The sequence below is a fragment of the Rhinatrema bivittatum genome, chromosome 6, assembly GCF_901001135.1.
Source record: "Rhinatrema bivittatum chromosome 6, aRhiBiv1.1, whole genome shotgun sequence".
Lineage (NCBI taxonomy): Eukaryota > Metazoa > Chordata > Amphibia > Gymnophiona > Rhinatrematidae > Rhinatrema > Rhinatrema bivittatum.
The window spans coordinates 244,768,116-244,782,451 of NC_042620.1; positions in this window are offsets into that span (position 1 = coordinate 244,768,116).

Genomic DNA, 14,336 nt, shown 5'->3' on the forward strand with positions numbered 1-14,336 from the left:
GTTTAAGGAGATCCCTTTTTAGTACACTGCCTGTTGGAGAGGGTCTGCTTAGGTTTTTGAAGAAGAGATTTTGGCAGGATTTTTTCTTGTTTTGGGGAACACCCTGTACCCTTTGGAGAGGGGAAATCCTTCCAATCCAGAAAGAGCATGGACTGAATATCTGTGAGTTACACCTCTATACCTTATAAAAAGCAAGACTAGTGACAGCATTACCCAGCATGGGATTTTTGGACTTATAGTAATTTTGATTTTTCCCCTTTTGGTAGTGTGGAGGTTTTTTTCCAAGCCCCCCTCACAACCTGGAATCAGGAGAGTGAGAACTTTTTTCAAGGCTGGAAACATTGGACGTTTCCCCCCAGAGAAGTCACACAGAATTGAAAGACAGTGCTGGTTGGAACATCAAGATCTGGAGATTCCCTTCCAGATCTTTACCCCAAAGAGACAGGACACAGGCTGTGGGCTCAGATGGGATTTTTGCAAACTTTTGGGTTTCCCTAATAGGACTCCCTTAGTCCCAGGGCTGTTTGTGCACTGAGAAAAAAGTGGAAGCTTACCCCAAGGAATAAAAGAGATGGACACGAACACCCCAGCAGAGAGACAGAATTATTTACATTAACATACAGTTTCAGTTGTGGAAAGTATTCTGGATTATGATTGACATTTTGGAAATAATCAGTACATTTTTTTTGAATACCCAATCTCTGTCCAGCCTGTCTGTCCCTGACGAAAATACAGTACCAGAGAGTTACAGACACTTAAAGAGAAACACACCATCACCTGGCCCAAGAAGAATTTCCTTCCCCCCTCCCCCAGCAAGAACTTCCTCCCTGGGATCTGCAGAAGAGAGGGAATTAGCCCAGACTAAAAAATACTTTTATGGCACCAAGGGAAACAGAAAACTCCTGTGCAGAGGGTTAATAAGTATGTTCAAAATGTGTTACACTGCTAGCCTCCCCCCCCCCCCCCTTCCACTGGTAGGTCATTTAAAACTTACCATCTTCCTTTTTGATTCTTACAAGATCAATACCCATGTTCCCTTCCATGTCTTTTAACCGAGTTTTTAAATAATCCACACAGCCACCAAAATTAGTGAGGTTGTTGTCGAAAACATCTAGCTTCCCTATGCTCATTTATGTTTGGGTTTTTACCATGGTCACTCAGTGTCTTATCCCAGGCATCTTGGAAGACTAATGTAACTATATCAATATCATTTAAGGTTTTAGCCACCTTTCTGCACAGTTATCATTCCCAACACCTTCTTGGAAAATCTATTTTGAGAAATAGTGAACAAAATCTAAATAATAACAATACAAGATGTTTAATGTGAAAGTATATTTATTCATCATTATATACAAGATATTTACAGTCACAAAGGATAACAGGTTCAGGATTGTGCCCAGTCCTACCATATTCCAATATTCTTGCTCTCTTTTTTTATACCCTAATACTTCATCGTAGTGGAACCTGCTCTGAAGGCTTCATAGCATTCTGAATGCATTTCTGGGGAAGGGCCGGATAATGATTGCAGAGCTGGTAGAGAAGCTAGTAGAGAAGGAGCAGGCATCTGAATCTGGCTCAGTGATCAGTTTGTGTTCTCCAGGGAAACTATAACATAAATTAGTTTCATTTCTATCTGGTCTTCATTAATGACTCCTGACTGATATAGTATATTTATATTTATTTATTATTTGGATTTATTATCTGTTTTTTAAATAAAAAATTCAGCCACAGCCCTTTACAGCATATTAGAATAGCAACAAATAAATAGAGGTTAATTGTAGCTTCACAATAAGAAAGATATAAACAATTTGGAATATCAGCAAACAAATCACATTACTGCTTTTCAATAAAAATGTATGCCTTATCAATAACGTTAGATAGAGCAATAAAACCTAAGTTCTGATAACAACAGGGCAGAGATAATGGTACCTAACTAAAAAAATAAATAATCCAGCAGCAAAAGTGTTAGCTTATAGCAGCAAGTTAACAACATTTGAGGAGAAAGGAAGAACTACAAGGTTAAAAATAAAAAGCTGAAAAAAATACTTTAAAAACACCAAAAAATAAAAAATCTAGAATGTCAAACACAAATTGAAAGTGAAATAAATTGGTAAAGATAATAGGCTGTTAATACGTAAAGCTTGTCTGATAGAGAAAAAGAGTATTCTCATGGTGTGGAAAGACAAGGAAGTCCCTTCTTTTTGGGGATGGAGAAATGCCTTTCATAATTTAATGTTAATGGAAAAAAAACAGTGATGGATTTGTCATTTAAATGTTGATGAGCCTTTTTGGAGGTTTGGGATGCAAATCTTCAGATCTTGCCTATCAAGGTCCGAAATGCTGTGTTAAAAATGTTTTATCCATATGAGTAGGCTTAGAGCTTTACTATGTTGGGAACTGGGCTTTGCCATGTGAAAAGTTGTTGTTGCTCTGAATTGATGCTTTGCTCTGATGTATTTGATTTTATTTTTTTTGCTCTTAACATGACCTTTCCTCTCAATTGTACTAGTTTAGTAGTTGGCAATGGATGGGGGAAAAGATGGAAGAGAGGGTGGGGGATTGGGGGGGAATATGAAAATGTATATCTTGTTTCATATCATATGTAGCGGGTGTAAGGGTCTCCACATGCTAAAAATAGATTTATTTGTGTTACTGGTTTCTTAAATAAAAAGTTTAAACATAAATTAATGGCAAGGAAGACTAAGAGAGATGGGTGACAAAAGGAGCCTGTGTGCAAGAGATGAAACTTAAATAAAAAGAAATAAAACATGAAAGCAAGGACACAGCATAGAAAGAAAGGGAAATGAATCATTCTAACTACAGAATGCAAGAAGAAAAGAAAATCAGATGTGGGATGAAGTACAATGAAGTGAGTATAAGAAAAGTCACAGACACTGAACATAAGAGCAGAGGTCTAACTTGTAGCTTCGCCAGGTGTTGTGGTTAAAGAGGACATTCTGAGGTCGATATTCAAAAGTTATTTAGATGGATAATATAAAGGTTAAGACAAATAAATAGAATGACTAAACGTCCCAACAATGTGCAATGAATTAAATCACTGTGTGTTAACGGGTTTTTTTTTGTCTCATTTGATGGGCCTCATATGTGGGCATAAGTATCAGTCAATATTAGGGGAGACTCTTAATGCCGGCTTTTTTAAATGCTCGTGAATTCACCAGCCATTTGTGATATGCTGTTCAAACATTGTTTCTCATAATTTGACATTAAATTAATAACATATTATAATAGATGTTACTTAGCTGAATTGTGCAAAGAAACGCTTTTTTTTAATCCAGAGTCAAGAGGCTAGAGGTGTAAAAGGCTTTTTTTTTTTTTTTTTTTTAGCCCTTATCCTGCTAAATTCTATCTGGATAACTAGAATTTAGCGGAATAACATGGGGGTGTTCTGTGGGCAGGCAGAAGGCGTTCCGGGGAGAAGCGAAGTTAGCAGGTTAAGTTAACTGCCTACTTCTAATATTTGGAGTTAGCCAGCTAATCTAACTGGCTAACTCTGGTCAAGCTGTAGGGCCGTCCTAAAGTTATAGCCAGTGGGAGGCGCGCGCAGGGCGCGCCCCTTTGTGAGCCCCCAGGACAGAAGCCCCATCGCCTGCTACCACTCCCCCTACAATACTTCATCCGAGCTCTCACCCAGCATTCTCCAGCGCCCATCTTCTCATCCAGCCTCCTCCAGCCTCGGCCACCATTCATCCAACAACCTTTCCAGGCTTTGCAGTACCCTTCCAACTCTGCCAGCTTCTGCCAGCATCCACCAGCCTCACCCAGTACTCATCCAGCATTCGCCAGCATCCACCATCATCTACACGCATCCAGCTGTCATCCAGTACTCATCCAGCATTCATCCAGCAGTCTCCCAGTCTTTGCATCACTCTTCCAGCTCTACCAGCATCTGCCAGCATCCACCAGCCTCACCTCAGCACTCATCCAGCATTCATTCAGCTTTCCCAGCATCTATCAGCATCTCATTTGCCAGCACCTCCCAGACCAACTTATTCACAACCCTCTCAAGCAACCACCAACATGCTCAACATAGGCTTTATCATAAAGATACACTCCTAATAGAGATGTGAATCATGTGATCGATCGTCTTAACGATCGATTTTGGCTGGGGGGGAGGGAATCGGATCGTCGCGGTTTTGTTTTTTTAAATATCGTGTAAATCGGGGGAGGGCGGGAAAACCGTCACACTAAAAACAACCCTAAAACCCACCCCGACCCTTTAAAATAAATCCCCCACCCTCCCGAACCCCCCCAAAATGTCTTAAATTACCTGGGGTCCAGTGGGGTGATCTTCCACTCTCGGGCCACGGGTGCGTTGATAGAAATGGCGCCGGCGCCATTTTGGTTCCTGTCCCCCGACGTCACGAGCGTAGGAGATCGCTCCCGGACCCCCGCTGGACCCCCAGGGACTTTTGGCCAGCTTGGGGGGGCCTCCTGACCCCCACAAGACTTGCCAAAAGTCCAGCGAGGGTCCGAGAATGACCTCCTGCACTCGAATCGTGTTGCCGTATTGCAAAATGGCGCCAGAACACAGCAGCTAGAATCTTAACCAACACTAACCGGGGAGCTCACATCACTCCCATACTCCGAAACCTGCACTGGCTGCCAATAAAATACAAAATCTTGCACAAGGCACTCACCATAATCCACAAATCCATCCACAATCAACTACCTCTAGACCTTCAGATCCCATTAAAACTTTACTCATCCGCAAGACCCATCAGAGAAGCATATAAAGGAACTAAATCCACGCGTCTAACTTCCACCAAAGAACGTGCACTCTCCACAGCGGGCCCAGTCATCTGGAACAACTTGCCAACTGACCTAAGATTGGAACCCTGCCTTCTAACCTTCCGAAAAAAACTTAAGAATTGGCTTTTCCTCCAAGCCTTCCCTTAAGTTCTAACATATCAAAATACTTCTCAATCAGACTCAGTCTAATTGGCTAGACTCCCGGTCCAGCCCCAGTATATACATATGTATTCAACCTCTAGTTTTTGCTATCCTTTTACTTCCTGGCTACTCTAGCCTCCAAGTTCAATCTCCCTGTTATATGTAACTGTGCTTTGGCCTTCCTGTTATATGGTTATTTAGTTAGTCCCTAAGTTCCATGTAAACCGGTTTGATATGAATCTTGTCATGAAGGTCGGTATAGAAAATGTTTAAATAAATAAATAAATAAATAAATAAATAAATAAATAACCAGCTAACTTTAAGATAGCTGGGTATATTCAGCAGTGCAGCTGTGCAGCTGACTATACCCTGCTAGTTAGCAGGATTGTTTATACAGCTAACTAGCCAAGCCACACAGCAGCTAAAAATGGAACCCTCTGATTATCATTTTATTCCTGGGAAGCTGTTCATTTTTAGAATCTCCTCTCTGTACTTAGGTGCTTCCATCATGAATCAAAGTAAATTGAGATGTTTCACTGATCCTCATCAGACTTCATGTGGCAATGGCATCACATAGAGATAAAAACATTTATATAGCATGAACATCTGCAGTGGAAACAGAAGTAAATAAATAAATAAATAAATAAAGCGAAATGGTGCATAACTTTTATCCAAAAAGTGAAACATAGAAGAAACAAAATGTACTAAAAATAATGTGAAAGTAGTCCTGGGAATAAAGCCAAAGAGAAGGTAAGAAAACCATTAAATAGGCAAGTTGACACTTAAAAAATACTCCAGTTAACATGCTATATCCTCTTGCTACTTGGTTAAACAATTGCATAGTAGGATTTAGTAAAACATATATTTGAATAAGTTATATGGGTTCTTGCAACATAGCATATTCAATACAAGGAAATAAATCCACTGCTTTCTGATGGATTTCTCATGCTATTTTGATATTTCTTATGGTGGTACTTTAGCAGTGAAAATGCTGGAGTATGCTTATGAATATAGAAGGGCTCTATATATGCCATCTAATTGCTTTAATTAGTAACCAATTCTTATAACACTATTCCAGATAAATCCTGTTCGCATAATTTAAGTTGTCCTGAAGCAGTTTTAATTATGGGCACCATTTTGTCAAAATATGTAGTGTACTAAAGTTACAAGTGGGAAGATAAATGTTTTTGCTCCTTTGATAATCTTCTGTGGAATTATTTCTCCATATTCCTAATTAATCATTAGGCTCAAAATATGTTCTCATTTCAACCAGATTAATTCTTAACTGTCAGGGACATTCATCAAAGTGTGTTATGGCGTTAACACCTGCGATAATTATTGTAGTGTGCGGCACGAATGCAAGTTTAGCAAATTTATTCAAAGGGGTGGGATTGGGGAGGGGTTTGGGCAGGATTAATGAAAATGAGGGGTGTTATCATGCCATGCACTAGCATAACACACACTATCAATGCTGGAAATAGCTACATCTTTTTTCCTGGTGTTAAGCTGTGCGATATGCCAGTAACTGCTGTAACACAACTTGTGATAAATATTGCAAATTCTGTTGCGGGAAGAGGAGGGGGAGGGAAAGCCAAGTCAACTATTAACAGTGGCAGCTTGCACCGCCGTGCTCTCTCCCCCCTCCCCCTTTACCTTACCACCATCCATTAACCACACATACTCCAATATTGGTGAAAAATAGGCCGCAGCTTTTTAATTATTATATAAAACCAACTTTCGGTACCCGAGTATTAGTGGCGTTCGTCAAATATTACCATACCGGGCTTCGTACCGGCGTCCGCCATTTTAGCCAGTCCGCCATACGCTCTGACCGGCCCCCCGCCATGTCCAAGCCATGGGGCCATCGCCCGGGCAGCCAACGCCCACCTCTACGCACTTTCTTTCACCTGTGACCACGGTTTGTCCACCGTGTCCTCCGGGCCCCTCCTGGCCCCCCCCCTAACTCGGGTACCCCCGCCACCGGACCGGGACAGTGTTACACTTGTCCCGGGCCCCCCCAAACCCCATGGGTCCCCCAATTCCCCTACTGCGGCCCAACTTCATTCAGCGCATGCTCCAGCGCCTCTTGTATCGCATTGTTGAACAGGTCGTACCCGACATCCGATAGGTGTATCAGGTCCGGTCTATACAGACCTATGCATGGCTCATCTGCCCAGTCGTGCCGAATCGTTGCCATGCCCACCTTCGGGGCCCAGACTTCAATCTGCCTGTTCACCTTCTTGCGCCCTCTGCACCATAGCTTGTCACCCTGCCATTTCAGCCTGGGTATGATCTCCGACCATACTATGGTTGTTCCCTGGGCCATCTCCCTTATTGCTTCCAAATCCCTTTTTATACCATCAATCAACTGTTTTGCTGTAATTTCCCCCAAGTCGTTGCCTCCCAAATGAATAACTATGACATCCGGCTTTTGCCTCGCGCGTAAGCTGCTCTGTAATTCCGGGATCAATCGACCCCATTTCATGCCTCGGATTCCCATCCAGGTTACACCGACTCCCCGCGGTGCCAATCCCAGGTGCGTGCCGTATGGTCTCTCCCGAGCCCGCCGAGCCGCCCAGTGCACGAAAGAGTGTCCTACCAACCATACTACCTTCCTCCGGGAGAATGGACCTGCGGGCGAGATATGAATTCTTTCGTTACTGACCATTCTCAACCCCTCCCTGCCTCACGTAACTATTTGCTGCTGCTGATCTCCACCTGCCTATCCTTCGGATCACCTCCATGGGCAGGCCCGCCTGTGCCGCACTAGTGGCGGCCCCAATTCTAAAGGAATGCGTACTGAATTCCTCCGGGTTCAAACCCACGCTTTCCACTACCCTCCGCAGTACTGCCGCAAACTGAAATTTGGTTAACGGCACCCCGTCCTTATGAATTAATAAGTGGGCGCCCCTCCCCGTGGTCTGATTTGCAAGTAATTTTCCATGTTTTGTGCCGGGCAGGTCACGTGTGATGGCACCCTTGCTAGCCTTATGTCCACCCCCTTTGCCCTCTGATCCGTTTTAGATTTATGCCCCTTATGGTAATGCCCTGTTCCTGGACTGTGACGTTGGCATAAAGTATACCATCGTTTCCTTCATCCGTTTTGGATGCCGCCACCAATTCACTGACCCATAAGGCTGCAAAGAAAGCCGTGCAGAAAGCGGCTCTAAACAAAATCACTTCGAATCCCTCCGACGCTACCTTAGCTACCGCGTGCCATAGGCTCACCAATATCTCATGGGTTATTGGCCGCCTCTTGTCCCCCTTCCATACAGTGCTTCTGGCCCAGCCGGCTAACAGCTTCTTAACCATGAAGTTATCCATGGGGTCACCTAAGCCCTGCGCTTTTGCAAAGAATGCAAAACCTGCCAGTTGATTCACTGTCGATCCTCTGGACATCCCTTCCTCCTTCGCCCATGCCACGAACCTCTCTATGAGCCTGCCCTCTATATGCCCCCCTTGCCATCCCTGCCCTTGCAAGAATGTTTGTACGCTAGAAAACCCTTTGCAGTATGCCTTCCAAGTTGCTGGGGCCACCGATGACCTCAGCAACCCCATTCCGTATCATTCCAATCTGCCATAATTGTTTTGGTATTGGAACTCCTTCCAGCTTCCGCCTCCGGCACCTGTTGACAAAAGAGATCCCACTTAGCCCTAGATAAAGCATCTGCCACCTGATTATGGATGCCCGGTACATGTTTAGCCTGATTGTCATGTTCGTTCGCAAGCCCTGTAGGGACCACTTCCCTCAACAAACGCGGCCACCTTAGAGCAACGGCCGCCTGCTGTTAATCATGGTCACCACGGCCATGTTATCCAACCCAGAAAATGATCTTTTTGTTGCACAGCCTATGTGCCCAGACCGTAATGGCCACCAGGATCAGGAAATAACTCTAAGAATGTTATGTTTTTTACTAGCCCGCTCTGCCTCCACTCCTCTGGCCACGGTGCTGCGCACCATGGCGCCCTGGCAGTATGCCCCAAAGCCCATCCGCCCGATGCATCCATGTGTATATCTAGGTCCTGGCTTGACCTCGCCTCCTCCTGCCACATGGATACCCCGTTAAAATTGTCCAGGAATCCAGCCACATAGCCACTTCCTTTCAAATTGGGCTCATGATTCTGATACGGTGTTGCGGGCCGCCTGACCCCTTTCGTTGCATCCGCCAGCCGCCTCAGAAAAGCCCTACCCATCGGGATGACCCGGCAATGCGAAGTTCAAACTCCCCGATTATGGATTGTAAGCCGACCAAAGTCGTCTTCTTGCTGGCCAGTGCCTGTCTGAGCATACCCCGCAATTTGTTTAACTTCTCGAGCGGCAGCCGCAACGTCATGGCCTGCGTGTCTAGTTCGATCCCTAAGAATGATAGGGTCGTAGCTGGGCCCTCAGTTTTTTCCCCTGCTAGCGGGACCCCGAAATCAGCCGCCATCGCCTGGAATGCCGCCAGTGTTTTTTGGCATGTGTCCGTGCCAGCCGGGCCCACGAATAGAAAATCGTCCAGATAATGTGCCACGTTACCGGTCCCTGCCCTTTTTTGTAAGACCCATTGCAAAAAACTACTAAACATTTCAAAGTAAGTGCAGGAGACCGAACACCCCATAGGCATGCACTTGTCAAAAAAGTACGAACCCCGAAATTGGGAAACCTAATATGGGAAAATTGTCAGGGTGTACGGGGAGCAGCCGAAAGGCCAACTTAATATCCGCCCTTAGCCATTAGGGCCCCTTCCCCGCAGCCCTGACCAACGCCACGGCCTCGTCGAAGGACGTGTATTTGAACGGTGCACGCCTCCGCTGGGAGGCATCGTTCACCGAGGACCCCGTCGGGAAGGAGAGGTTTTGTATTAACCGAAACTCCCCCGGTTCCCTTCTTGGCACTACTGCTAAAGGTGACAACATCAATCTCCGCGAACGGGGGGTCCGCAAATGGTCCCGCCATCCTGCCCAATTCGATCTCCCTATCCACTTCTGTTGCACTATGTCTGCCAGTCTTGTTGCCGATGAGGAATTCCTGTAACTAATGCCCTTAACCGTCCCTTGGAAAGGTATCCTAAAACCTTGCTCAAAGCCCTCCCTCAACTGTTCCGCTTCCCGTCTCCTGGGGTATATGGCTACCACCCCAGCATGCCTGCCACACACACCGGGACGGTGCCTTCTGAAATACTTCCTTACCTCCCTTTCCCATTACTCCCCGCCGCCGTCCCCTGACCTTTCCTCGCACATTCGATGCCGGATGCGGTGCCGCACATAATGAACATATGTGTTTGAACTTGCAGTCCTGGAAACTGCACCCCGCCTTATGAAACGCCAACACACCCTGTTGTTACCCGCTTTCCCCCCACGAATTGCTGCTCGTGCTCGCCGCACCGCTATGCGGCCGAACCGATTTCGCGAGGCCCCTGCCTCCATAACCTTACTGGTCATCTGGCGTAAGCCACATCCTACATCCTGTGCTGCCCATGACAAGTTCCCGTTCTCCTCCATTCTGTCCCTGAACTTCTCATCATAATTCAGCCAGCACCACCCCTGATATTCCTTATAGGCCTCAAATATGGAATCAGCATAACTCAGCATCGGGGCGTACTGGGATGGATCCTCCCTCCCTATGACGCTTATCATTCTTAAGAAGGCCCTGGTCCAATTAGTTATGTTCCTGGGCACCTTTACCTCCCCTTCTTTCTGGTCCTCCTTTTTCTTTCCCTTTTCTTCTCGGCCGCCCCTTCCTGCCCTCTAATATTGAGAAAATATCAATATATTCACGCTTCCTTATCTTATTGCGTAACACCTTTGGCACGCTCTCCCACAGCTCTGCCAAATTGGGGAGGGCTACTGCGGGCTGCAGCGGCTGACGCTATCTCCTGCGGTGTTTGACCGGGGAGTCAGCCGCTGCCTCACTCTCATCGGATTCCTCCTCGGAGGATTCCTCACTGGAGTCACCGTTATTTCTCTTTCGTTTAGTCCTCTTGCCTTTTGCGTCTCCCGACGACGCCGCTGCTTCGCGATGCCTTCCCGTCTCCTCGGCTCGCTCCTCCGCTTCCCGCGGTGTCGGGGGCCGGTTTCTACTCTCTGTTCTGGCCTCCCCGCTGGGTATGTCCTTCTCCGTCACCACCTGCTCGGCGGCCTCCGCTCCCCGTGTGCGGACTCCCGCTGTGGCGTTGCCGCCTGCTGTTGGTGTGTACCAAGGAGGTGGGACCTGCCACCATGAAGGGTACATTGAGGCTTGCCATGCGTTATGGCTGTAGGGGTACGCTCCCTGTACTGGCGTTGCTGATGACGCTGCCCCTGCTCCAGAGGGCCCCGTTGGGGGCCAGACGGGCCAGCCCCATGGTGGGGCACTGTATGGTCCAGACGCGGGCAGTGTTCAGGTCGTGTCCCCGGCAACGCCGGTCGTCGCCCCACCTACGGTGTCCGCCGCCGGTGTCCGCCCCTTCGCGTTCTTCTCTGTCGCACTCTTGTCTCCGCTGCCGGTCTCCACTTGCCCCTTTCTTTGTGTCTTGCCTCTGTCTGTCCTAGGGCGTTTCCCCGGCCTTGGCCTCCTCTCCATCACCATCAGGCTTCCTTGTCCTCGCAGGTCGTGGTTCCGCCACCTTCACCTGCCGGCTGCGCCCCCTTGTCTGCCCTCGGTTTCTGGGGCTGTCTTTGCTCCTTTACCAGCCATTTCCGTACGCACGCTAGGCGACGCCTTCCCTCGGCTCCCGCAATCCGCAGCCCCCATCAACGTTCGGTCAATATCGCTTCCCAGACCCGTGCAAGGCAAGCCGGCCCATGGTCGTGAGGGGGGGGCGATCGAGGTTAGTACTCACAGTTCAGTATGCAGTCCTCTGGAATCCTGGCTGGATGGCTGCGTTTCCCGGTAGTCAGATCTGCTACTTGCGGTGCTCAGCGCTGGCGGTTCTTCCCTGTGCCCCAGGGGCTCCTTCGGTCCTTCTGGGTCCTTGTGCAGGCGCAGGGCTTTGACGTTCCTCTGTTCGCCTCGGGGTGTCTCCGCAGCTCCCAGCTGCCTCAGTGCTCTCCAGACCCCGATCTCCGCTCTCCTCCTGCGCTGGGAACGCTTGTCCGTGCGATCCGTGCGATCTCCGCTCTCCTCCTGCGCTGGGACCGCTTGTCGTGCGATCCTGGCCGACCACGAGACTCACCCCCACTTGTCCCGGGCTCCTCCTCTGCTCCGGGAGCTGCTGGGCCTTTAAAATCGGCGCTTCTGGTCTCCGGGTCCTGTCGAGGGCGCCCGGAGTGCCTGCCGACAATTTCTCTCGCTTTTTTTTTTTTTTTTGTAAATCCGACCGCGTGATCGCGGCTGAGGTCCTCTCCGGCTCCGTTCCAAACGCGAGCGCCAGCCAGCGAAAAGGGCCTGGTCCGGCGCTCGCCCTGCCTTTAAGTCCCGAGGTCTCGCGAGATCTCGGGCCCGAATTCGTGCCCGAAGTCCCGCGAGACCCTGGGCCAGGATTCGTGCGCCTGCGCGCGCCCACCCGATGACGTCACCTCGCCGCAGCGCGATGACGTCATCGCCCTCGATGCGCCGGTCCGCGAGGCCTCCGGCCGCTCCGGCGCTCCCTCCTCGCGGCGTTGCTCCCACCCAGCCCCCTCCACCCGGCCGCTGAGGTAAGACGACTCCGCGGGTGGGGGGGGGGTAGTGGGGGGGGCAGTCGCTCTGCGGCAAGCGCCCTGTTAAGGGGGCCCTCCCCGCAGGCGCTGTCGGTCCTTTATTATACTGCTACAGGAGGGCCAGCTAGTAACTCGAGGTGAGGTTTTGGTGGGGGTGTAGCGGTTTTGGGGCCAGTTTTACATGCAGAGTGAGACATACGAATAGCACATATTACCTCAGTGATGATTTGACTAGCCCCTAAATTATACACATGTGCTTTTATCAAATGGAGTATAAAAGTATGCATAAGCCATGTACATGCATACTTTTGCCAAAAATTACACATGTACATTCCCCATCTGAACAGATTCTATATGCCAGAGATTAAGTATCTGTAGTAAGGCCCTACCTATTAATGCTTAACTGTTTCAGTAATGTGAACTCCAAGGAATGTGTGGATGATTTACTAATTATCTGAAGCCTGTTTCCTTGTTAACTTGACCCTAACACCTTCCAGGTACAGGAGTTATTTGGCTGTGAGGATCGGGCCCTTCCTTGTACTTTTAGTATTATTCTCAGTTATGTTCTTTGTGGTTGCAGGTAACAAAAAAGGACGTCAGAGGACTTGTTGCCATTACTAATCCATAAGGCCTTTTTTGTTTGATGGGGCACTGTGGGTTTAGGAAATCATTACAGGCATGGTAGAAGAGCTCTCAATAAGGCCACTTGATGTGCCATGCAGCCTAATGCTCCATGCAAGCTTCCTAGCTCTAAGTGTTATGTGTTGATATGGACTGATTTGGGAAGAATGCACCAAATACTTACCTTAATGCACATCTGCTGGCTGCTATTTGTTCCTAGTCTTTTCAGTGAAACTCCGTTTCTTTATGTGTGTGATGCCCTCTGGAGTCAGCCACTTGAGATGTTGGACAGTCAGCTCATAGAGATGTTAGACAGTCAACATCTCTATGAGCCTTCCATCCTTTCAGCCCCTCCCAATCTGGAGGGCTGGGATTGGTTGCCTCAGCCTAGTTACTGCAGCTAGTTTAATGTCCAGTGAGGTCAGTTTCAGTTAGCCTCAGAGCAATGAGGATGCAGTTTTTATACCCCCTGGTGAGGCCTCCTGCCTCTTCAGGAAATTTAGTTTGGAGAAGATTTCTCACTGCACTCTCTGCCAGAGGATCTCCCTCATATTTTTATCAGTAAGATAGATTTTTCCTGGATTCCGTCTGCGAACTCCTGTAAGGGGCTGAAGACCTGTGAGCCTCATTCTACTCCTTAGGTGAGGCAAGCACCAGAGAAAGTACCCAGCAGCATGAGAGTTTTGGTGGCCAAGATGTATCCTGTTTTTCAGAAGAGAGGGCTGCTTAAACTTTGCACCCTTTGGAGAAGGTTTCCCCAGATACCAAGAATAAAGGCTGAAGACCTGTGAGCCCTAATCTACTCCCTAGATGGGGCAAGCTCCAGTGACAGTAGAACAGTAGTCACCGAGAGATTTTTGTGGCAAGCAAGTTTTCAGATATTGTTTAGTGGGGAAGTTTTTTGACCCACCCCTCACAATTACGGGTTTTAGGGCTGGGATAGACTGGTTCCCAGTTCCTAAGACATTTCCTGCATGAGAAGTCACCAACACCAAGGCTAAGGAGAAGGATCAAGATCTTTGGAGACTTCCACTAGGATCTCCACCCTATGGAACCAGAACAGGTGACCAGAAAATAAACTGGGCTTTGTTAAGACTTTTTGTGTTTGAAGGGACCCCCTCCAATAGAATTCCCATTTGGCCCACTGGGAATGCTTTCTGCACTTTAAAATTACCATAGGAAGCTTCACCCAGCTACCTGAG